Raw genomic sequence first — 22,713 nt, forward strand, 5'->3', positions numbered from 1 at the left:
TTCTTTAGATTCAATCCCATGGCAGCCCTGAAGATATTTTTTTGGTTAGTTTCTCATCAGAAACCAGAGACTTAAAAAGCTAGAAGCAAAATTTAGAATTCCTTTTCTAGAAATGATGTAATTTCCAGCTTCCAATGGGGAATTAACATCAACAGTGGATGAATTTGATCTAATTTTTTCCCTTCAGCTGGCTACTAAGGATGGCCCAAGTAAGTTTATGACAGGAGTGGTTGCTGGTGCTCCAGCTCCAGCTGTATCAACTTCAGCCAACCCACCACATCGTGCTGCAATCCTGTGCAGCCACATGTTGTCTCTATTGGGTGTCAATTGAAGAGCTTTGATCTAATTCTTGGTGTACAGTGAATTAATTAGTATCATTGAGAAATAATTAAAGAAAAATCATAAAAATGGGCACCCGTGCATTGGATCCAGATTTTGCACTTGTGTGACAAGAAAATTAATGTAAATTAGTTTTGGAAAAGGAGGAATCCCCTACAGTGCCTATATCAATATATTCAGTGAAATGCAGATGGTTGAAATATTCCCTCAGAAGTAGCAAAAAGTTTCAACAGCAACAGGATTTGTATAGAAGCAGCTAATACAGGTGTGGCTGTAATGGACATATTTTTGGGCAGTCCTGTGTTACAAGTGACTGGCTATCCAGGGAGGCAAAATTTAAGGCACATTCTTAAGCTGATTAATAATGACATATGCATAATCTTTAATAAACTCTTAATTAGAAACATGATCGCATTTACGGCTTCAGCAGATACTGCAAAACTGTGCTCTGGAGTATCTTGTTGTGCATGAGTAGCATAGACAGGCTGAGCAGAAGGCAGACAGAAACCGCAGGCACACAAATCCTCCCAGTGTTTGCATACGTGCAAATAATGCATTAGCTTTCCACAAGGAATTCATGGTGGAATTAGCATGCAGGTCACCCAACTTCATTCTTTTTGTCCAAGACTGATCTGATTGCAGAGAAGAGAGGTGGTTTGTGCTATTGCCACCCCCACACTGCTCTGTGGAAATCCGTCATTAGTGATTACAACTTTCATGTCTTTAATTACTGAGATACTTTAATTCAATCTGATACAAAATGGACTTAAGGCTCTGTGGATTCTTTTAATGCTTTTTTTTATAACAGTGTTTCATAACGGAGCCTGAAATTTAGTTCACTGTGAACTTTCTACAAGTTGTCAGCTGTCAGTGAGTTTGGGTCTGGTTTTTATCGAGACAGTTTATGACTTTCTGGGAAACCACATGAAAATTTGAGGTTTTGGAGGAGTTTCTTCATACTCATTATTTCATATCAGAAGGGAAAGCCGAGAATATTATTTTTTCAGGTTACTGTTATCTTTTAGTCCAAGTCAATAGTTGCTTCTGACCACAGGAGCCTTTCAGAATAGTCTGTATCTTCATGCTAAACAGAAAAAATGGCAAAAAAGTTAGACATATGGACAGGAAAGTGATTTATGAAGATTGTAAGTAGATCGATGGTGAGGCCAAAAATGCTACTGAGCTACATACACTACTTTTTCTCCTCCTTTGTCTCCTCCAGTGCAAAACCTTCACTGAGCTGGGCTGTCTCTTGACTCTCATGGGTTTAAGCAGTACTGATGTTTATTACATATGAATACATATGTAACATAACAGCATTATATTGGCAGCTAATTTAAATAGGACTCACTGGTTAGTGTGCCTTGTTGTAGAAACACATGCTATTCAAGGTAGAAATAGGATTCCAGGTAATAGGCACTGCATATGAAAAAAAGAGACAGTTTCTGCTCCTGAAGAACTTGCCATCAAAGACAAGATGGGTAGGATTGAGTTGCCTAGACATAGGTATTCAGTGTCATTTAAGATAGCCTTGGGTAGCTGAAATATCCCTTTGGTCGGCACGTATGATGTGGTACCTACAGGAGACCCATTTCCTACTGGGCTGTCAGCTGGAGGCCAACTATGAAACCCTGAAGCATATAAAATTACCCTACAGACATGTTTAAACACCAGGTTTACCCCAGGGATGTCCTATGTATACACTCAGAGAGAGACATTTGCAAGAAAACATACATACTCTAAGTACAGAAGTGGCTTAACTATTGTGAAAGTTCTAGTAGGTGTTACTACAGGGAAAAGTTTCAAAGAACAGTATGTCCTTCAAACATAGCTTTGTAGAAGTTTATAGGGAGCTGTCTGGCAAGGGAGATGGTACTAATTTATTAATATGTGCAGAGTCGTAATGTGTATAAGCAAAAAGATTTTCCTAAATGCAGTTGAATGGCATTATCATGTAGGCCAACTAATGCAAAATTACAATCTGATTATCTTCCTTTTGTCTTGCGGCATTCGGTATTGATTTAACACGAAAGTAGGAGCCAGATAAAGAAAAGCACTGAGTTAAGTAACTAGTATAACTCATCCTCTTAGTTAAGCATTTCAAGAAAGAAAAATGTGCTTATCTGGAGTCAAAGCTGCAACTGTCTATAAATTGCTTATAGAAATGCCCTTGGTGCCACCCTTAGAAGCATGCACTTAATTTTACTTAAAATAGGGGTGGTTAGCTTTGAAATGCAAAGAATATATCAGGGCATAAAAGTAATTTTAGAACAACATAACTAAAGGTACCCTGATACTGAAGAAACAGTGATGGATGGGCTTGCTGGAAAATGTCAAGAAATGGATGTATAAATCACCAAGGGTATTTTCAGTGCTTTCCTTCAAAGGTCTCGCTTCAGGGGGGGGAAGCTGTGCTTGCTAAGGTACTTGAGAAGAGTGAGAAATCAAAATTATGCATGGAGCAAAGGAATACCTACAGTAAGCTAATGGAGTATATTGGGAAAAAAGGGTTTTCCTTGAACTTTTGCCATCCTTTTAGAGTTTGTGGGAAGAAGCGTTTGGTTGCCACCCAGAGACTTGAATCTTCCGAGGAACAGCCAGACCAGTGCTTTTTCAGTTTGTTTGTTTGTTTGTTTGTTTGTTTTTGTTTGTTTTTGTTTTCCTCAGCAAATTAGTTTTGAAGAGGAAAAACCTGCACCTTCATTTTGCATGGGCTGAAATCCCATTTTGTGAATGATGGTCCATACTGGGTGTGCTTTGTGACGTGAGGACCATTCCCTGTGATGTGTGGCTACATCCCTACTGAGCCCCATGTTGCTTCTCAAACTGGTCTGTCTCATTGGGTTCTCAGTTTGTCCCAGTTAAGCCAAAGTTGAAGCCCAGAGACAATAACAGACTCATAACACATGTGGAGAATCCTTTAATGACTGTGTATCACCAGACTACTGTTTCATGATGACTATCCAGAATTACCAATATACAAGATTTTCATTGTCTGCACTTATATTTCAGTACCATGTGGGAATTAGTACAACATTTCCTGAAACTAGAACCTATGAAAACTGGCTGATGCTGCATCTTTTTGTTTCTGTCAGCAGCAACAGCAGAAAAAGCAGAAGAGCATGAAAAATGTGGAATGCGAACCTTTTGAGGAGAGATGAAGTGGGAGAAGAGGTGTCCAACCTCAGGTGTAGATAAGGTATTTCTACAAGGGTCAGCTGACAGTCTGTCACTACAACATATTATAAATCATTCCTGCCTATAAGTTAGCTACTGTTTTCAGTTCCTTCTGGTGAAAGCAAAAAGAGCAAGTTACCTTACAATTTGCAAATATGTAACAAGTTTTTCTACAGAAATTGACATTTTCATTGCATTCATCCTGCGATGAATGAACAATATGGTTCAATGTAGTTTTCTATTTTTTAATCTTTTACTTTGCTCTGATATTATGCCAGAATCTGCTGGGAAGGGGAAATATTAATCTCTATGCTCTAACATGTAGTAAATAGGATTTTTGAATATGTAAATTGTAAATCTAGGTGGATTGGAAGTTCATTAGCTTGTTTAAAGGTTGTTTTCAAGAAGCATTTAATAGATTCTAGCCACTAATCTTATCACTGGATTACACTTGCTACAAATATCAGTGAAATTCAGGAAGGATGAATAGGCGGAATGTGTCTTGGGTTGACAGGAGCAACGCTACTCTGAGAAAGATGCAGCTTATAAACAACTGCTGCTGACAAGGCAGAGGAGAAGATAACCCCAGTATAGTCAACTAAAATCACCTGAAATCTTTTGAGGAGAGATATCAGGTTTCCCTGGCAGGCTGTCCAGTCTCCCTGTGTTACAAGGGCTTTTCCATACAGACATTCATGTTCCTTGCTCAGAGAAGTCGGCACTGATGGTGCTGGGAGGCTGATTTGCAGCCTCTCTGATCTGTGGCAACAATTTTTATGTTCTAAGAAGGTACAAGTAAAACTACCCCGCTTAAATTTTATGCAGTCTTCATGATTTTATTTGTCTTCACCTTTTCCAAACCAAATATTCACATTATTCTGATTTTTTCTTTATGTAGTATAATAAATTTTATGCTTGGAGACTCATCCAGTTAAATTTACTGTAGATATCAGGCTTCAAAATGTGTTGGATTACTTACGTTTGGTAATTTAGGTCAGGCTGCAGCACAGAGGTTCTTGGGAGTGTAAATGCTTGATTTGTTCTGCACCAACAGGGATGCAGAGACACCCCCATGCCCCTGCCTCTCTGGCCTCTTGTCAACCAACTGAAATGTTGGTCTACTTTGGCTTATGTGCTTCACCCATCCAATGCCTGTCCACCACTGGTGTGTTGGCTAAGAGTGGATGTGTATGGTGAAAAACGCAGGCAAAGGAGTGTGCATACCATAGCAGGCTGTTAACTGAGAGATAAAAATAATATCTCTACCTTTTATCATCCAAAATTACACTGCTGAACATCTCTGGACCGAGATGTTTAATTTTATCTCAGTTGTACAGTAATCTGTGCCCTCCAAGATGTGTTCATGCACCATGAAAGCTTTAATTTTTATGCTACCAGACAGATTTCTGTACTAAGGGCTGGGTTCCTAGACTGTGCTGCAAAGAAAAAGGGAGAAAGAAAGAAAGAAAGAGAGATTTAAAATACTTTTCTTAAGACTGCTATCCTGTGGAACTTTGAAGGGATTATAGACCATATCAGAAGATACTGAAGTCTTCAGTCATGAGTACTTTTTTACAGAAAATGTCAGAAAAACATCAGAGAATGTGCTAACTGTGGCTTTCTCTTACCGTGTGATCCTGAGTGTACGTGCAAGTGTTAAAAAGTGAGTATTTTAAAAGAAAAATTGGCAGCAGAACATCTAGCATTTTCAGCAGAAAATGTATATTTCCTTTGATGTGGATCATGTGTTAGCAAAAAGGGATAATCAGAAAAGATCATATTCTCTCAATATCATATATAATATATAATTCTTTTATAGATAATTTTCATCAGATAGACTAATGTACCACACTTTGGTGTTATGTGTTGCTGTTTTGAGATATCCTTGCAGCTGTAATTTTAAGTAATTAGTGTTTATTATGTAACCCTCTGGTTTTGTTTTATCAAACCTTGCCTGATTGTTTCAAAAATCTCCAAAATTTTTTATTCCCATATTCATACTATTGCTGGTTTTACACAGCTTATTCAAAGCTCATATAATATTACATGTTAAATCGTAAAGCATGTGTGGTTTTGCTAAAAATCGTGCCAGTAATTGTGTCCAGTACTTTGAACAGAGATCTCTTGTCTAGCAGGAATGTGACTGTACTAGGGATATAAAATCCCACTATCTTTGTGTTAGAAAAAGAGCTTTCAAAAGTCATTTGGGCAAAACACTTAGTGGAGAGTACAACCCATTGTACAGGTGAGCGCTCCATAAAAGCACTCTCTATCTGTAAGCTGAGACACTAAAGAAACACTCAAGAAAAATCTGAATTATTTATTTCCACATGTTATCCTTTAAAAGCACTTTCAGATCACTCCAAAACACTCCTGTCAGCACATAGTAATCTCAGAAACAGGAGGAGATGAAAGACATACTACTTGGGAGAGGCTTTGGAGAATAGAAGTGCAGGTAACTGTCGCTTAAATGGGCCAGCATGGTCTTTCTGTAGTTCTTTAGACACTGTGATAAGACTGAGACATTTATTTTAATTTTTCAAACAGTTTTGCCTTCAAAATCCCCATGCCTTAGTCATCACCACATGACACTGCTCAGCTTTGATCTGCACGTAGAACTCGGCTGTCCTCAAAATGAGGCTCAGAGGTGCAGTCAGCCCCAAACCTTTATTCCTGGTTGGATGAGCTAAGGGAGAGAGGGTGTCTGTACCCCAAATATATGTGAAAGTGCATGGATCATCCCCTAGGTTCTTCCAAGAGAGACAGGATGGGCAGCATCACAGACCCTGAGATGACATTTAAATCACTTCCTAGCACAGAGCTGTGGTGCAGGCAGCCCCTTGTTCCCTCGTTCCCTTTTTCAGTTCAGCCTCCTTGCTGAGTGACTTAAAACAATTATCTGAAAAATGTGCGAACAAACCTGCAGTTTGACTCCGCTCTAGGCATCTGCTGGTGCTGTGCAATGTTCCCTCTGGATCTGGCAATCAGACTTGCAAGGTAACGAAGCACAATGTCAAAGGCGATCCCAAAGGGTCATTCTTGCAGTTTGTTGTGTTGGTGGCAACATTTATCGGCATAAGTACAGAGTCCCTTACTTTAGTTTGGTGCTACCAGTGTGTGACAGTGTGCTCAGGTCTCTGTCACCCAGCTGTCTTTGTGGCTTCTTCATTCCTTTTCATCTGCTCCGTGCTAACATTTATTTTTTTCCTTAAAAAGATAAAAGGAATAGAACAATTTCTTCCTACCATATTTTTATATTTCTTCTTTCTGTCATATTCAATAAGCAGTAAATGAAGAGGATGAAATGATGAGAGAGTAAGCTTGGTGTAAATGTTTATTGCCAAGAAGTGTGAAATTATACAATTCTGGTTTACAGTGATGCATTACCCCTAAGATGATGGGGTTTTTTAAATTGGCTTTTTCATAGTGCAGAAAGACTGCTGTTAGAGCAATTATTTGTGTGGAGTTTCAGAAATCATAGCTGTGGTTTACACTCTATTGACAATCAGTGGGATATGTTTAAAGTACTGTTCTGCTTCTTAAAAATCCCACTAAGGATGTGGGCTTCCAAGGATGCTAAAGTACTAATTCGGCTACTTTGAACTGTAATATTGTTTTGAGGTGAATATCTCCCTTGCTCTATTGGAAAGGAAACACATCAGTCTGGTTTTGACAATTCCACTGCAGATCTGAGGGCAGGACTGAGACTGTTCAGATGGAGCTGCTGACTGTTTGGCCTTTTCTGTCAGTGCAGTTTTATGTTGGGTTTCACGGCCAAGGTCACAGGAGAGAATACCATAAAACTTGGATGGTTTTGCATGTGAAGCCAACTTTTTTTCTTACATGCCAAAGCCACTCCAGGCGTATAAATTAACAGCTGATAACCTAATTTGACCTGATTTTAACTGCCCAAATTTCTCATTAAATCTGTGGAATTCAATGCTATTGAAAATCAGAGAAAATATCTGTAACAAGACTTCATCGTGGGAAAATACTGATTTGTCAAAATGGGAAAGGTTGCAAATGCTGTGGAGATTTCAATTAACAAAATAACAAAAATCACATTTTTATTAAAATTCCACCATTTTCTACAAAAAAGCAAGTTTGCTTGCTGTATGTCAGGCATGTAGCGTCAGGTCTCCTTGTTGGCAGCTGTGGAGCCCTGTGGGAAACATGTGGCGTCTCCCTGGCCCTGCAGCTGCTCCTCTCTGGCCAGCAGCTTTGGAGGAGGTGCCAACAATGAAATTAATATGCTCAATATGTTTTGAGAAGAGCAACAGGCTTTGCTTGAGTCAGCAATTGCTGAAGTGGGCTTCTCTGCCGGCAACTCTTGCCCTTGTATGAGAGCCCCTAAATCTTTAATGGCAGCTGTGCTCCTTTGCTGCCCAATTATTTTTCATATGTTTGGGTGCTGAGTGTGCCTTTGATTCTGTGACATAATTTACATATGTTAGTTTAGGAAATAACACTTGGAAAAATAAGGTTTTGCTCTGCTAGCTGGAGAATTTCTTTCTTCCCATACAGGACACCATGTGCTGTTTTATAGATGTGTCTGTAGTTCAATCCCCGGGAAAAATAGGAGCAGGGAAGATCATTTAATAGTCTTACCACTTGCTCACCCATCTTTGAACACACATCAAAGCAGCAGTTCAAGGGGGAAAAAACAACTATTTTATTTTTGTAGAATAAGTTTTTGAGGGCAACTTAGTAGTCTGGTAACTGTGGCAACAAGGGAATATGTTTGCTATTTGCTTTTATGTAGATTGAAAAAAGGAAGTAATTTCTTCTAATAAAAATGTGGTGTCTTTTTTCTTTTGACAAAATTATGGAAATTGTGCAAACAGATTTCGAGATGCTAAAAATGTTTTAATGTACTGTACCACATTGTAACTTGTACCTTCATGCAGTGTTTTCTTAAGAAATAGTAGTTCTGGAATTTTATTGAAAAACTTAGTGTAAATATAAATTTAAATGATTTTTATTTGTACTGTGTAATTGAATATTTATTTTCAATGAATTACCCTTTGAGGTCCAAAGTAATTTCTACCTGGAAATTTAGAGGGATGCCCTGATTAACTTGCACTAGAATGCTCTAAAAGGTGAAAAAATAACACTGCCCTTTTATGCTATACTGTGAATGAATATGACAGATTAAGGTCAAAACAATTAACCTAAGACTGCTAAAACAAGCATGCTAAATTTGGTCAGTTTAGTCAGGTTAATTTTCATTGCAGAGAACAAGCTTTGATTTAAGCAGTTAAAAAGAGTCTGATGGCCATAAATAATAGTTCAAATCCATGCATGGCCAAATGATAAAAATAATAACGGTGTCTGAAAATTCAGTGATTTGGATGTAAGTTTTGTCTCAGTAAGTCTTTAGTTAAACCTTTTTCCATGATTATTGGCAGAAAAATGACTTAAGGTTCAGGAGACTAGTCTATGTTTTGAAAAATACATAAATTTGTCAAATGGCTGAGACTAAAAAGTGACTGAAAGACTACTTTTGTTCCACAGAGAATACCTATGTATTCCCTTCATGTCAATAAATGTCCATCTTCCACCCTGTTTAGCTATAAATAAAAATAGTAGTTAACTTTTGACTATGTACCACCTGCAGTACTCAGGTGTTACCACCATGTTTTAGTAGTCAGCGTCTCCTTCTCATGTCATCAGGGAGTGCCCATCAGAAAATTGCTCGCTGCCTTGTTTCACATTACCAGTTTAATTAGCTAATGAGAAACACCTTGCAAACCATACAATATAAGCTTCTTCTAATGTTGTACTCCCCTTTACTATTCCTCTCCAGACCTGTTCACTGAGGGCTACCTTTCTCGTGGTCAGCAGATTTGCTAATTCTAAGGCAGTGTTTACTGCTTACAGCTATTGGGATGGTAAAAAGGAGACAATTTGATGCAAAAAAACAGGTTGTGTTGTCCCTGTTCCTGAGCCAGAAACTCCCTGGGAGTCTTTCTACTGGTTGCGCTTGACCTGCTCGCAAGTGAGCACTTGTGATCTTCAAAGGTAGGGAACAGAAATATATGGGATGCAATTTGGTTTTCATATTGTGTTCTCTGCTGTAGTTTAGCTGGTACCAGTGAAAGTATCTGATTCACAGCCTTGCATGGAGGACCAGATTTGGGTTATTTTTGGCTTGTGGGCTCCAGTTCTCTGAAACTATTCTACATATATTTTTCACTTGTGTTCAAGCAAAGTAGCTACAAAACACAGCCTTAGCAATCTAGGGTTTCTTTTAAGATTTTGGGGTTTTATTTCCAGCTTATTGGCTGAATTTTTTTAGTGTGGACCTACTTGATGTAAGTGCTACTGTAGTGCAGAGCAGGCAGGAGATTGCAGCGATGATATTCAGGGCTTGTTTGGTTGCTATTCCTCATCTTTTGACACTGTCCTAGAAAAGAGATAAAAGTTACTGATTTAAATGCAACTATGCAAATGATTTTTAGTGTTTATGTGGTTAAAATTCTGTGAATGCACCTTGTGGAGGCTGGGTGTTTAGAAATGCTGTGATAGAGGAATATAGCTTCTGGTAGCTAAGCCAAACTTCTGTCTCTAATATTGATGTATTTAAGATGCAATGGGAAAAATCCAGTTATTCATGGTATCTATGGAGGTCTATGTTAAGGAGGATTATAAGGGCAACTATGAACTTGATGCTTTCAGCTCATAAAAATGCTAACCAAATAAAACTATCTGGCTGCTGAAGAGAGAGGGTGCCTGGCTTTTGGTATCAGCTTTGAACATTAGTACTACTGAAAACTCTATCTTTTGGTTTAGTTTTGAAGGCAAAAATTCTGTTTCAGTATTCTGAACAGAATATATGCCTTAACTTCACAACAACTGCCTGCAGCGCTACAGGCTGGGCGCAGAGTGGCTGGAGAGCAGTCAGACAGAAAGGGACCTGGGGGTACTAATTGACAGGAAGCTCAATATGAGCCAACAGTGTGCCCAGGTGGCCAAGAAGGCCAACGGTATCCTGTCCTATATCAAAAATAGCGTGGTCAGCAGGACAAGGGAAGTGATCCTTCCCCTGTACTCTGCATTGGTGAGGCCACACCTGGAGTATTGTGTTCAGTTCTGGGCCCCTCAGTTTAGGAAAGACACTGAAGTGCTGGAGCGGGTCCAGAGAAGAGCAACACGACTGGTGAAGGGACTTGAACATAAGACCTGTGGGGAGAGGCTGAGGGAGCTGGGGTTGTTTAGTCTAGAGAAGAGGAGGCTTAGAGGTGAGCTCATCACTCTCTAGAACTACCTGAAGGGAAGTTATAGCCAGGTGGGGATTGGTCTCTTCTCCCAGGCAGTCAGCAATAGGACAAGGGGGCATGGGCTTAAACTCTGCCAGGGGAAATTTAGGCTGGATATTAGAAAGAAATTCTTTACAGAGAGAGTGGTCAGGCGTTGGAATGGCTGCTCAGGGAGGTAGTGGACTCACTGTCCCTGGAGGTTTTTAAACTGAGATTGGACATGGCACTTAGTACCATGTCCATGATCTAGTAAACGGACTAGTGTTGGACCAAGGGTTGGACTCGATGACCTCTGAGGTCTTTTCCAACCCAGTCGATTTTGTGATTCTAATATCATGTTAATTTTACTCTAAACTATGAGGCAATTCAGAATAAAATGTAATAAGTCTTAAATAGGAAGATATTATTTAAGTATTTATGGTGTTTAAGTGATGTAGCTGCCTGTGAGTTTATGTCCACTTTGAAAATGAGAAGTAGCCTTAGAATTAGGATTTTTAATATTCTTTTTGTGGTCTGGGTTGTGTTCTAAAAAATCAAATATTTTTCCTTGGTTCAGAGCGCTAAAGGCAAATCAAGATGGCTTATCTGTCAAAGGCTTGCACTTTTATTTTACTACTTTAGTTAAATATGCTGTATCTGCAAGTTTCAAGACATGTACCCAATCCATCTTCACCTTTAACCAAAAAGACAGGAAAACAGCCCCACTGCTGAGGAAAGCAGGGAAGGCTCTTTAGCAGCCACAGGTGTTTGCTGTTTGAGCTCCTGACTGCAAATCCACATACCACTAAATCTGTGCTGATAATACCATGTGTGTATTTATCTTATTCAGAATTGAGATGATTGTAAAGAATGAACTCAGTGAAAGTGTAAAAACAATGGCTGATATTTTTTTTTCTCTGCATCCCTAAAGTATTCCTTACTTTAAGTTGAATCTAACAAATGCCAGAGAAAAAAAATGGAGAAAAGGTTTAACAAAGATTAGGAAAGTTTAAGGAATGGAATTCAGTATTTTTAAGAGGAGACCATTTTTTATTTATTTATTCATGGAAAATAAGTTTTATATTAGGTTAATACCAATATGAACTGAGTTCACAATTGCTGGAATACCAAGCCAAAGTCACAGTGTAAATAATATTGTAGCCAGCACTGATAACCTTATAGGTTCATAGTAAACCAGATTGCTGAGCTAAGCCATTGGAAACTAAAGTGGCTGAAAAACCCAAATGCTGATGCAGTACAGGAGACCTTGAAAACCATTAGCTCCTGGTGGTGCTGGGGCAGCAACAACTAGTAATAGCAGTTTTTTGATGGAGCTTCTTGTAGATTGGTCTTGGGATCAATCATGTTTAATACTTTTATTAATGACCTCGGCACAGATATGAGTATGCTTATATGATTTGCTGAAGATGCAAAGTGAAGAGGACTTGTCAATGTGGCCTGAGATGCCCTGCAGGAAGAAGTGTGTGACCTTGATTATAGTAATAGAAATGAAATGAAATTCAGTACTACAAAGTGAAAGGTCTTTCCCTGGGGGTTAACAGTAAGAACACAAGCTATCGGCTGGGAGCTGACTCTGCAGTGGGATACAGGATTTTAATGTACAGTAGGTGGAGTCAAGCCTTTTTATGCTCACAGTTGTTGTCTTTTAAACTTACAAAGCAGGTTTTGTGATTATGAAAGAGTTAATGCATGTTGTGTTTTTAATAGTTTTTCCTATGACAGCTCTTAGTTGTTTCACTTATCTGATTCATGAGCTGTTGTTATGTGTATGTAAATCCGATGGGGTGAATGACACAAAGAACCCGTCTCCTTGTACTTACCTGTGAGATAGGGAGGGCAAAGAAAGGGAGAAGAATCAAAGAAAGAACACTCAGCATTCTTATAATCTTGATCAGCAGCTTGCTTACTTATTAGCTGAATGGCTCCCCCTCCCCCCATAATTAGAGGGTTCTTGTAAGAGCTTAAGGAAAGCTTTGAAGCTGCACTTTAATGCTCTTGTCTCCAGACACTTCATGTGTATGAACACAGGGGCAGCACTGAAAATTTGGTGCAGCCCGTGGGTGTGCAGTTCAATCCACTAGTGTGGGCCCTCACAATACCCACCCAAGCACCTGGAGCTGCTCTCCCTGCCAGACCTCAGTGCCACGGGGCTGTTTTTCACACTTTTTTCCCTCACTGCTGGGCAATTTGCCCTTTTAGAAGTACCTTTTCCCTGAGGCCCTAGCTGTGCCTCATGCGGGGTCACGTCAGAACCAGCTGTGTCTGGGGGGGCAGCCCCACAGACCCCCAACACATGTGCAGCAGAAAAGTGGTGCCAAATGTCAGGAATCTGGGAAGTCCTTGGTACTGAGGTGTGTACCTTGCACCATTCTTGGCAAACCAGAAGAGGAAGAAGTGGTCAGTGAGTCAGGGGGTGCTGAGCTCCCCTCAGCTTTGAGGTAGAAAATGGCGGACGTGTGGGTCCCCCTGTCAGGGGACAGCTGGTCCCCTCTCCTGATACTGCTGGGCGGGAAAAGGTGTAAGCAAGCCCTGCTCACATTCAGTGGAAAAACTAATGGAATAGGTATGTAAATACAGTTGCAGTGATATGGGTAGTGTTAACTGGTATAGCATGTATTCAAGAAGCACTCACCCTCCTCCTCCTCCACCAGCAGTGCTCCTCTGGCTGCATGGTGAGCTGGTTTGGTGGACCCGTCCAGCTGACAGAGTAGAGAATCGGGACAGGACAAGGAGTAAAGGCTTTAAACTGTAAGCATGTAGGCTTAAATTGTGTACAAGGAAGAAAATGTTTTACAATTAAGGTGATGAGACACCAGAACAGGTTGGCCAGAGAAGCTGTGCATGTCCCATTCCTGGAAGTGTTCAAGTGTTCAAGGTCAGGTTGGATGGGGCTCTGAGCAACCTGGGCTAGTTGAAGATGTCCTTGCCTGTGGCAGGAGGGTAGGACTAGATGATGTTTAAAAGGTCCCATCCAACCCAAACCATTCTATGATAATAAATGTTTCGGGAAAAAATTGGAGTGGTTACGCTTCAGACTTGTTTAATATATTGTTTGGTGGCCTTGACATAAATATTATGAGTGTACTCATAAAATTTGCTGAAAATACAAAACTGAGAAGCTCTAGAGGAATAAACGTGCTGGCCCAGGAGGCTTTGTTCAGTTTGGGATGACCTGAAATTATTTTTTCATATTTTTTCAGTCATTGAACCAAAACTCTATTTTTAACACCGTTCTAGTAATAATAGCATTTATTTGTGATGTGCTTTCCTGCCTTTCATATAATGCTGCTAGCAGGAGCAGAGAGGAAAGATGAGCACAAATGTTTGTCTATTTCTGGAAGAAAGCATAAGACCAAAAGAAACCAAATGGGGTGAAAGCATGTTCAAGCTAGTAAAGCACAAACAACATTGTGGGGGGGAAAGCATTATGTATTTTGCTAAAGCACCCCCAGGTTGATGTATCATAGTGGAGAACTTTCTTCAGGAGGAAAAGTCAGGTTTCTTATGTTTCTATCAAGGTCTTAAAAGACACAGAAGACAAAATATCTAGACATAACATATGGTTGTTACTGTAATAATTTCAGATATCCAGTGGAAATTTTGAAGTTATTCAAGTGTGAAGCTGTGTGTTGTGGGTGCAGTTCCTTGCCAACAGTGACCTGTGACTGTTGTGCTTTACCTTGGGTGTTCTAGCTGGTAAGGGCGGATTAAAGCCAAAGCTCTGTCCTCACTATTTGCTGAAGGAAGTCAGTGAACACACAGAGTATTTTGTACTAAAATGGATACAGGGATTAGTAGTCTCTAGATGATGGGGGCTTCTGAGGCTGACTACTTCAGCAGTCCAGGATCCAAATGACCAGTTAGACATGCTAGATGGACAATAAAGCACTGATTTATTGTGACAATCTTGGCATGAATGGCAGTGGAGAGATGAAGAGTTTGCTTCTGGCAGGTATCTGGATGCTTGTTGAGGTATTTTATCTTTTTGCAGTGTTTTGACCACTGCAGGCATGGCAACAGGTAGGAACCAGCCCAGGAAATATAAACCCCAAAGAGGTGGGAAGAGAAATGGGAAAGCAATGAGGAAAGGGGCAGGGAGATTCAGAAGTAACATTCATAGCAGCTTTGTATTTGTGCTGGAGTGTGCTGACCTGTTTTCTTGGTAAGCGTCCTTCCTGGTGTGATTGTGGCTGTGGTGTGGAAGGTCTGGTTGGGGTTGTAGCATACTTGATGGCTCTGGGTTTGATTTTCTGCATGCTTCTGGCTCTGCAGTCACCTGAGCTAGCAAGTAGAATGCATCTTGCTGGACTCTTTGAGGATCAGCAGAGGTGACCTATGTTGGCTGCCATGATAAGCACTACTTAGGGAGCACCCTAAAATAGTATTATAGCCTTTATGAAACTTGCACTTAAAAAAGAAAAAGAAATCTTACCAAGGGGAGGCTTCAGTACTGTGTAACCAGTGTGCTTTGATAAGTGTGGGAGTGTATCTGATGGCTTTCAAGGTCATTTTTCTTTATTGTACATTTATAGCAGCTGTGTAACATTTATTGAATAATGGATATCTGCTTTCTCTAGAGTATGCAGAATTGATTTTTTTGGTGAATTACTGATTGGATTGATTTTGTGCTTAAGACAGTATTGGACAATTAAGTGTGTAAGTTACTTTGATCTCTCAGATGCTTTGCTTCATCTACTGTGGCAAGCTAAAGCTTTAGGCTTATTTATGATGACAATTACAGTATCTAGAAATGGAAAAGGCCTCTTAACTCCTCTAGTCCTTCTCCTGAGTGGACAGAAATTTTGGTACTGTATGTTGATTACTAGTTTCTTCCTTCCCGCCCCCCCTCCCCCACTGTCCTAGACTTGTCAAGGGATGTAAGTCTCTTTTTTTCCTCCTCTCAGTAGATTTTTTTTCTTTGAAGGTACTGTTAAGTGGACTATATTAAGCACATAGGTGAAAATTTCAATGCAGTTGTGTCTGTTTCCTTTGGGATTAAACTTCATCTTTAGTCAGGAAGATTTTCCTGATATTCAGATTAAAGTCTCTGTTATAGTGTGTTTTTTTTTTTTCTTCTTGCCTTTTAGGTAATCCAAAAGGAAGGTGGGAGGGGGTGGGTTGGCCCTGACAGTTATTATTGTTAGTAGGATGGAGAGCTTGTTATTAGATTGGAAGAGAATTATACAGATGCTGAAGCAAATGACAAGCTTGAATCTGCAGAAGAGATGAGGAGGGATTCACAATAGATTTGTCACAGTGTGATGGGTACTGAAGTATCTGTATTTTCTTTGTTTTTGTGGAAAAGGACAGTAGGTGACCTCCTAGGTGCATTATATTACTTTTTCAGGGTGGATTTTTCACTTACTGGTTTCATATGAATAAATAGACAGCCCTCTGTTCTGAATAAGTTGCTAAATACTTCTGCATTTACCCTCTGGACTCTTCTTTCTCTTTTCCTGTTACTTGTACAGTCATGGTGTTGTATTGTGTTATTGATAACACACTAACATCCACTCACTTTTTTGCCCTCAGCCTATCCTTCCTCCACAGTATTTATATACCATTACTGCAGTATACAAACACCTCAGTCTTTATTGCTTTTTCCAGTTCCCCTATGGATTAGGCAAATGGAATTATTCTCATTTTGCAAGTACAGGACTGGGGCATTTGAAAACTAAAGGCCATAAACTGAAAGATATTTAGGCACTTAAATGTGTAAAGTGCCTAATGTGATTTTTCTAAAGCATTTAAATATATTAAGCATCTAAATCCTGCTGGCTGCTATTGAAGTTAAGTACCTAACTCATCCAAATGTTGTTAAAAAGTGTGGATCGCTGCTTATCTGTCTCTCTTTGTATTTTAGTTAGATAAATATTTGAAAACATGAGTTTAGATGACACAGGGAGACCCCCAACTGGTAACCTATTACATTAACTTATTTTCTTCGGCTGTTCAGTTTTATATCAATTGGTTATTCTACTTGTAAGATCATTTGTAATATTTCATCCTGAAATATTATAAACATGGTACTTTAGCTATCAAGTTTCTTAGCAATTCAGCAACAGTACCACACTTAGATTGAATCATGTTTAGATTATACTGCTCCTAAACCAGCTGTTTTCTTAATGGCATTTATCAAAGCATTTTTGGAGCTCTTATGTCTAAATGCTGAATGTACTTTCTCAGTTAGTAGCTCAGGAGGTAGGAAGGAGATTGTGTACTGCCGTTTAGGTTTCTGGATGAAAGATATGTTTCATATTTCTGTTTTTTAAATGTTAATGGCATTTGATAAAGTGGTAAAGTATAGCAGCTGCATTTTACACTCCTGAATTAAATCATTTAAAGGGCCTTTCTTTCCTTTCATCATCATACTCTTGCCTGAAGGCAAAGTAGGAATGAGAAGAGGACCCAGACCCTGGGCACACCTTTTTTTGGGTCTGTACTTGCATTTTGGAGGTGGACATGTGACCCCACTGGAGCAACTTACCCCAATGTGTGCAATTCAACCTCCGAACCCCTTGGCTGCAACAAATCAAAGCCTGGCAATGGCCTCCTGCCATGATCTCTGGAGTGTGCAGTCTCTGTTTTAGACAGAGATCAGTCTTGAGCCTTAAAATCTTCACCTCCATGTGTGCCCCCAGAACAGTTGAGAAGCACTTGGTAAAGATGAGCCTGACTCCTGTGTGATCTACTCCAGATGAACCTGCTTTATCAGGTGGGTTGGACTAGGTGATCTCCAGAGGTTCCTTCCAACCTCAACCATTCTGTGATTCTGTGACTTCTGGCCATGGCTGGGATATCCTGAAATGAGGCATTTAGATGTGCCTGAGCTGTGGGTGGGTGATCTGAGCCTGGGGTGAGGGCTGTGAGCAGAAAGGTGACCTGGCACTGGCACTTGCTCTCTCCAAATTACCCCCAAGAAACTACTGGATTGGGTTTCTGTGGTGCTACGTATAAAACATTGACTGTATCAGGTATCAGATGTGTTCAGCTGCAAGGGCCTCACCTTCAGGTGGTTAAAGGGCTAAAAAGCAGTTACAGGTGTTACATCAGTGCCACTGCTGGCCCCTTTGCTGCAGACACTTATCTCTGCACACCTGGTGGGGCTTGTTTGGTGGTGGCTTTCTGATAATGCAGTTAAAAATTACCTGCATGTATTTAATATTGTAGCTCCCTTTTGCAAAAAACAGTTATCTCAAAATGAGAGCTTCCTGACAATGCTCTGATTTTTGTTATTCCATATTCAAACACTTTAATTTTTTCTTCCTGTTTCATACTGTAGAAAGGACTTGCATTAGAAGATTAATACTTGCTCAAAGAGGCACCAGGTCACTTTATCAAGCAATAATTTGGTTTCCAAGTGGCTAAAACATTACTGAAGTCAAAATAATATAAGCAACAACACTTCTGACATTGAATTCAGATCTATTTATAGGCTACAGCTGCAAAATTGCAATTAAAAGCCCCACACTTTCTTTTAGTGAAATAATTATTAATCTTCCACTCTCCACTTAATAGGATATAATTGTATTTTTTAGTAAGAAAATTTCTTTCTACTCTGCTGGAGGTAGTTAACACTGTATTTCATTTTAGATATCTATAGGACATGATTAAGAACAAACAAACAAAAACCCAGCAACAAACAAAAAACCCCAAACAAAAATCAAACAAGCAACAACAACAAAAACCCCCACAAACAAGAAACAGAACCGAAAAAAAAGCTTCTTAAAAATAATTTTGTGGGTGGCCCCAGTGAATAGCAGCAATCTACTCTGGCAGTGGATTGCTTTCGTAGTTTTATGTGGATAGAATTTAGGGGTGTTTTATTATTCAATAACTTTTCATGTTTTCTGCTGCTGGAACAAAACAGAATATATCTCCTGGTGAAATCCTTTAGACAGGGTATTGCTGAAATAAAGAAAATCTAAACTGCACAAATGGACTGTGCCTCCCGATGGCAGTACGGTGCAGTTCAGCTTTCCTGAAGGCACACAACTACAGCTTAAGTGAGTAACAGATTATGGAGAGTACATTTTACTGCATGGCACTCGAATTTTTCTCAACTCAGCTATGTTCATATGTGGTGCAAAAATTCCTGTCACTTCCATTGCACTTTTGTCTCTTTTTGAACATTAGAGGATGAAGTGTAACATTTCCAGGGCACAGCAGAGTAACTTGAAGGTCATAGAAATCTCAGATGAGTTTGGGAAACGTTCTTAGCGCTCCTAGAAGGTGAGAATGAGGGGCATGCTCCCAAACTTTCACGCTTCCCTCTCATGGGTGTGGTTGGATTGAGAGGCACCTGAACACTTGCAGCTCCATCTAATTGTGAGAGCAACAGACAATCAGAGCAGGAAAATTGACATGGATGCCAACAAGGGGCTCTGTCATTGCAAAAATGTGAATGTGGGTATTGCCTTTGACATTTGATGCAAGGGCTCTTGCTGTCCTGAGGGGTCTTTTCTTTCCACTTGTATTACTGGATTTTGGGTCAGAGAGCCAGGGCCTTCTCTACTTAAAAGTGTACCTTTATCTGTGAATGATCAGAAGTAATCCCAGCCTTCCAGGTGGTATCTAGTACTATGGCAATCATGTTATGTAGCATGTTGGGTCTTTCTATTTAACATCTAGAGTTAGATTTGTACTTCAGTGGCAATAAATCAGGCTCTGTATCTGTAACCTAAGCTTATGAAGCATACGTCAAAGTTTCTTTTTTGTTTTGCAAAGTGTTTTTGCGTTTTCAGTCTCTTCTCACTATATGTTGTCTGCTCCTGCCAGTTATATCTTGCCAGCTCTCAATCAGCTGTTCTCATACACACTTTTCATCAATCTCATCATCACATCCTTTGTCATCTTGTCTTCACTTGAAGCATTTTATCTGGTGCTTAAATTCTTCAGAGGTTTGAATGACTATATGGCCCTCATTGCATTACTAATGGCATCTCTTTGGCCAACATTTCAGGTGTGTTTTGTCTGTCTTAGATGGGATGGAGGGCTACCCATTCCCCACAGTACACACTGCTATGTGTGGTGCATGTTGTTTTTTTGTTTTGTATTTTACTTCCAAAATCAGTTACTAATCTCCTTCCTGTAGTTGTCACAGGTAACCTCCAGGTGAAACTTTAAGTATAGAAATTATAGCTTTAACTGCAGCTAAAATATCTTAGAGTTAGCAGCACACTGTGTTCACAGGGAAGATGCAGTAGAGGAAAATGACAGATTTCTAGTGACTGGAATAATAAGATAGCACTCCTAATGGCAAATATTTCTGTTAGTCTTTGGGCTGTAGTCTTTTGCAGTCTGCCAGGCAATGCAGCAGAATTTGTGGAGAATGGTGGAAATGTATTGCTATGATAAACACTGACAAAGAAAATTAGTTCTGTGTGTTTTTTTCTTGATTTTTTTTTTTTTTAATGATATCTTGAGGGAGCTTAGTCAAAATCCTTAAATACTGAGGTAACTGTACTTTGATTTTGTGCTGTTATGGCCCTCTGTAATTCTTTCAGGACAGGTGCTGCTCTTTGTTCTTTTGGCAATCTTTGTCCCACAGAGATCCTCACTTGTACTCTTCCTTTTCTTCCACCTCTGTCTATATTTACTCATTTCATCTTTATGTTCCCCATTTCTCTTCTCCCCATTATTCTCTCAGTCCTTCTCCAACACTCTCCTGTCACTTCTAGCAAGTGGCATCCCATGGGATGATGTCTTTGTGCGTGTTTTTCCTACATGGCTCAGAGTTGCCCTTTTCCCTACCTGCCCTATGGTGCTATCAGGAAGATGCAGGAGGCTCTCTGGAAACCTGTTTCAGACATCAATAATCTCTGAAAAACTTCGTATTAACAAGAAAGCAGAAGGCAAAACAAGGGCATGATCTTTTAAATGGAAATGCTGAACAAGTAGCAAGTTGGAGAAAATGAGCTTTAAAGTGGTGCAATTAATTTGAAGTCTGCTTTACCCTGATGTACAAAAATGTATTTAGAAGGAATTGTTTGAAGATGCATGTATATTTACTGATATGCATCTGGTCCTTGTGAAAGTCAATTAGCAGCCATTACAGCCGAGAACAACATGTATTTCCTCTGGAGTGCCTTTCTGAACTTATCTAAACATTTTTATTGTAAGAAAGTTATGCTGGAAACTCTGTCTAGCGTGTGATGTCTCTAAGAGAATTGCAGTCTAATCTTCTCTTTCTTCAAAGGTATCCACTGCTGTTGGGTGTGCATTATTAGGGTTTATAACCTTCATCTGTACTGGGGCCTTTTTCAATTTGGTAATTGGGTAAAGTGACTTAGTGATTATCCTTGTTAGCATGTGAAGACACTCAAATTATTTTTGGTGTCAGACCTTTAGGTACTGTAGCTTTTGTTGATACTTCCTTGATGTGCAATGTGCTATTTCAAATAAAAATGAAAAAGTTTGTTTTCAAGGAAAACAGTCTAATGGTTACACTGGTCCATGCTGTCACTTATGGATGCCTAGAAGCAGGTGCACCCTAGTCCCGAGCATCAGAAAGAGCTTCCTAGGCAGAGAAGTGTGATGGGGAGTTTGTAGGAGTAAATTGTTGTATTGCTAACAAAAAAAAAAAAAAAAAAAAAAAAAAAGAAAAAAAAAAAAAAAAGAAAAAGAAGAAAAAAATTCACCCCAAAGTGAGAAGTATCAGCTTTCAGTGACGCCAGTGAATATATGCTAGGTATTTATATCTCTGTTATAGCTTTTGCAGGGCGGAGCGTGCAATTAAATAAATAGTGATAGCTGTTCTGTGGAGTTGTAATCATATATGAAGATTTGGCAGGTCTACAAGTTTCTGTTGAACTCCTTAGGTAACATAGTTTTTCCTAGTAAACTTTTCATTATTTGTGTAGAGCCTCATTGGTTTTGTTTCATCCACATTCCAATCTAAAAGATTCGTCCCACAAAGGTGGCCCTCTGGAATAATTATGAAGGGGAAAAAAGGCTCACAAGTTTGAGATTACTGAACTATCAAAATAGTTTTGGAGGAAATAAATATCTAGTCTTTAAAGTGACTGAACTACAAATTTACTACTGAAGAGCAGTTTTCTTTAGGAATTCATTCATTTAGAAACTCTCAGATTTAAAATATAATATACAGTCTTTTAATGGTGGCTGTTTTTACCTTCTGAATGAGAATATGTTTGTAAATGAAATTGGGTTGTGGTGCACTCCTGTTGAAATGTCTGCTGGAAAGTTGTGTGTTTTCAGCAGTCTCCACAGTTACTTGCACCAGTCCAGTGCAATGAGATGTTCTGAATTTAATTTGATCAAATATTTGTTTTGAATATGATGTTTAGAATCAGGAAGGAAATGAAGCTTCCATAGACACACACTCTTGAAGGATGTTATTTATCCAGTTTATAAATCAGCCACATTTTGTGCTGCTGAACGTAATCCAAACACTGGCAAAGGAAAAATAATGATAACGTACATCATTGCTGCATGTTTTTAAGGCATTTTGTAGCCTGGAAAATGTGGTGGATTCCATAAAAGTGACAAATGACACAACACTGTAATAAATAGTCATAGTTTATGCATTGTGAATTGGAGTTGAGAATCAAATGGAATTTTTTTGCAGCACATTGGTTATGAATTCAATCTCAAAGCCTCTCTACAGAAATTATTTTGGTTTCCATATGTTTTTCTGTATTCTAATCAATTATGGCATGTAGATTCTATTAGATATAAATACAGTAAAACTTATTTGTATTTAAAAGGTATATGTAATCAGTTAATATAATACATTAAAACGTATCTTGTGTGTATATCTCCAACAATGGGACGAGCTGTTGTGACTTAATTCATAATGACTTTGATTCATTGTCTGTTGAGAATGTTTGGCTCATTGAGTTTGTAAATGAATGATTCAGGTACGTGCTGCATCTTTATAATGGTAATTAAATCCATTTTACTGGAAAAAAAATTC

At 39.2% G+C, this 22,713-nt stretch overlaps 1 protein-coding gene and 1 long non-coding RNA gene across 2 annotated transcripts in view; both read left to right on the forward strand.

Moving 5' to 3' along the window:
* The window catches only part of DPP10 (dipeptidyl peptidase like 10), a 495,948-nt gene that overhangs the window by 20,284 nt on the left and 452,951 nt on the right, over nucleotides 1–22,713 (forward strand). The window lies entirely within an intron of this gene.
* Nucleotides 8,618–22,713, forward strand: part of LOC110355337 (uncharacterized) — a 96,792-nt gene continuing 82,696 nt past the window's right edge. The window contains exon 1 of the long non-coding RNA XR_010473975.1: nucleotides 8,618–9,537. This is a non-coding gene — a long non-coding RNA (uncharacterized LOC110355337). The remainder of the gene's footprint in view (nucleotides 9,538–22,713) is intronic.

Source organism: Columba livia, chromosome 7 (assembly GCF_036013475.1).
Source record: "Columba livia isolate bColLiv1 breed racing homer chromosome 7, bColLiv1.pat.W.v2, whole genome shotgun sequence".
Lineage (NCBI taxonomy): Eukaryota > Metazoa > Chordata > Aves > Columbiformes > Columbidae > Columba > Columba livia.